This window comes from Mastomys coucha, unplaced genomic scaffold (assembly GCF_008632895.1).
Source record: "Mastomys coucha isolate ucsf_1 unplaced genomic scaffold, UCSF_Mcou_1 pScaffold15, whole genome shotgun sequence".
Lineage (NCBI taxonomy): Eukaryota > Metazoa > Chordata > Mammalia > Rodentia > Muridae > Mastomys > Mastomys coucha.
In genome coordinates, this window is record NW_022196897.1 from 111,410,808 (window position 1) to 111,413,925 (window position 3,118).

At 42.3% G+C, this 3,118-nt stretch overlaps 1 non-coding gene across 1 annotated transcript; it reads left to right on the forward strand.

Moving 5' to 3' along the window:
- The first annotated feature begins 3,013 nt into the window (after nucleotides 1-3,013).
- Nucleotides 3,014-3,117, forward strand: LOC116092816. The gene has a single exon (XR_004119511.1). It is a non-coding gene; the product is annotated as a small nucleolar RNA U13 (small nucleolar RNA).
- The last annotated feature ends 1 nt before the right edge of the window (nucleotide 3,118 follows it).

Sequence of the window (3,118 nt, forward strand, 5' to 3'; positions counted from 1 at the left end):
GTTTCATCACACCAATAAAAACCTTAACTAAGACAGACTCTTACTTCCAAATAGTATTAACATCTGTATTTGGGGCTTCTGGCTTTGTTCTAAGCTCAATATATCTCGAACACTACTTGAAATCTTCCTCCAAAGCTGTGGGGCTCCATTCCCATGAAACACCGACTGCCTGTGTAAGATTTACCTGGGCAGTAGCTTTCTTTTGGTGTTTTCATTTACTTCTTTTGTCTGCTCAGCTAGGTTTGTTTTTGAAGTAGGGTTTCATGGAGTCCATGCTGGCCTCAAACTCAGTTTGTAACTGAGGCTGAACTTGAACTGTTGGTCTTCTTGCTTCTACCCCCAAGTGTTGGGAGTGTGCCACCAGGCCCTACTTATTTAGGTATAATTAATAAACCCCAATACATAACCACATTTACCACTGCCTTTCTTCTTATGTAGATAGGTTAATTTTCAGTTGTAGAATTCTTTGCAATTTAATTGAACACAGTAATTGTGCATATTAATGAGATATACTGCAACAATTCAGTACATGTGTAGAGCATGTATCATTTCTTTGTGTCAGGAAATTTCAAACTCTCTCCCCTACACCCCCACAACACATGTAATAAGTTGTTGTGAACTACAGACACTCTGGAGCTTATTTGTCTTATTTAGTGTACTTTGGTATTCAGAATAAAGGGGGCATAAGGCTCATGAGCATATTGATAATGCATTTTATTTATAAAGCATATATTCCCTAGATGCCCACCCCCCAACTCATCATATCCTCAAATAACAACCACTGGGTTTTTTCTTGTTTTTTTTGTTTGTTTTTTTGTTTTTGTTTTTGTTTTGTTTTTGTTTTTAGGCAGGGTCTTTGTAGCCCTGACTGTCCTGGAACTCACTCTATAGATCAGGCTAGCCTCAAACTTAGAGATCTGTCTGCCACTGTCTCCTGAGTGCAAGGACTAAAGGCTGGCACTACCACTGCCCAGCTTTCACTTCTATTCTTCTTATGAAAGAACATGTGATACATATCCATTGTGCCTGGCTTATTCTATTTGCATTGTGTATTCCATTTTTGTTGAGTGTAGACACAGGTTTTATTCTTTTCATGGCTGAATAATGCTCCACTATATAAATATACCACATTTCCTTCACCAATTTAGTCATAGCTGGGTGCCTCATTTGAGCCCATACTTTGGCTTCTGTGACTAGAGTTTTAGTGAATGTGGGAGTGCTGTTTTGTTTTGTTTTGTTTTGTTTTCTCAGTTTTTAGAACTTCACACAAACTGAAACATACGGTATATACTTGTTTGTAGGTCTGGCTTCTTTCAATAACATCCACGTTGATGTATGTACTACGATTTCATTCCTTTTCAGCACAGAATAGCATCCTGTTGAATGGATTCACTGTAATTTGCTTCTTCACTCACCTTTGTTAGATTGTTTAGAGCTGGCATAATAAGATCACCCTTCCATACAAGCCTTTGTATGGACAGCTGCTTTTGTTCCTTAGTTAAAACATTTGGGGGGGGGGTAGGAAAATGTCTGAGTAGTTTGGTAGGTGTGTTTGTATATATTAACTCAGAAAGAAACTTCTAGACTCGATTTTCTGTAGAAATTTCAGTTGGTGGCTGTTTTCACAGAGGTTGGGTTGTCCACCCCCTGTTCTTCATTTCCATTTCTGCTGCTCAACTGGAATGGAGACATTACTATTCCAATACCCTTCGCATCTGGGGCTAGTACATGTGGCTCCAACTGTCTTGAGGGCTTGGAAAGAAGTCGTTTGGGAATGAGAAGTTAGAGTGGGGATTCTGAAGATGTAAGGAAAGGATCCCTTGGTTTCCCCTGATGATGCCTCCTCCTGTAGATGATGCCCAGGAATACAAGGAGCATCCCTACCATCAGCCTATCTGTCCCTTCTACACTACAGCTGGGGTGTCTAGCACACTAAAGTCCCTGAGTGTTCTTTTGTTCTTTGCCCAGAATAGAGAGTGCCTTTTCTAAAGATCCCCTGACAGGTCCTCTTTCCTGAAGCTCATGGGTGGCTGGATGAGGGGCTAAGGGAGGAAGATGCTGTGAGACTTGCATTCCCGTGTTTACGATCGCTGTCAATACAGTGGCAGATCCAGGTCAGGAGCATGGGGGGAGGGGTGCTTTTCTTTAATCTTGTCTAGAGAAGGCTAAAGGCAAAAAGGTAGATCGTCTGTGACACTAGAGAGGGCAGCAGACATTTTAAGAGCAGGAGTCATCACAGTAGTGTGCTGAGAATATAGGGGACTGAGCTCTAAGGGATCCCTCTGTTTTAGCCATTCAATTTGCCTGTGAGCAGGAACAACACAAGGCACTATCAAGAGACTGAACATACCCTAGGCAATGAACCAGTTTGACCCTCATTTGCCTCCCGTGTGTTCAGTTTGAGGAAATGTGGCTATGAAGAAACAATTCTCGTCCTTGTAGAAACAGGCATTAAACAGGTAACTATACGATCATAGAAATAAGTATTGCTATCATTTAGTCACCATTTAAAATGGGCTATTGGACACGGGGTCTGCCATGAGCAAACGAAGCTTAAAGTGGTGTCCTATAACAGAACATGCTCAACACCTCCAGAAAAGACCCTTAAAAGACTCGATAGATCAAAGAGGACAGTGTGCTCCAGAACCCTGAGGCAGAGTAGGTACAGGCTGGCTGGCTTGTTGCAGCACAATGAGCTGAGATAAGCCTGGGGTGGTAAGCAGAAGGCAGATTGTACAGGGCTGGAAGCCAAGGTCAGGGCTGGAGGCTGGATCCTAACAGTGGGAGCCACTGAAGGATTTAAGTAGGACATATTTGAATTAAAAAAAAAAAAAACTCTCTCTGGTTGCTATGTGAGAGAATGGATCTGAAGGGTAGATCTGAAGGGACAATCTGAAACTGCCTTGAAGGTGATGGAAAGTAGAGAAATAGGCCAGGCAAAGTGAACAGTGAATGTGAAGCGCCTAAGCTACTTCAACAACCTTGAGCTAGGTAGTTAAGAAGTGAAGAAAGGATCCTTTCTGGTTCATAAAGCATGATGATCGGGTGTTCACGCCTCTGCGTGACATGTGCCGCCCATAAACCTTGTTACGACGTGGGCACATTACCCGTCTGACGT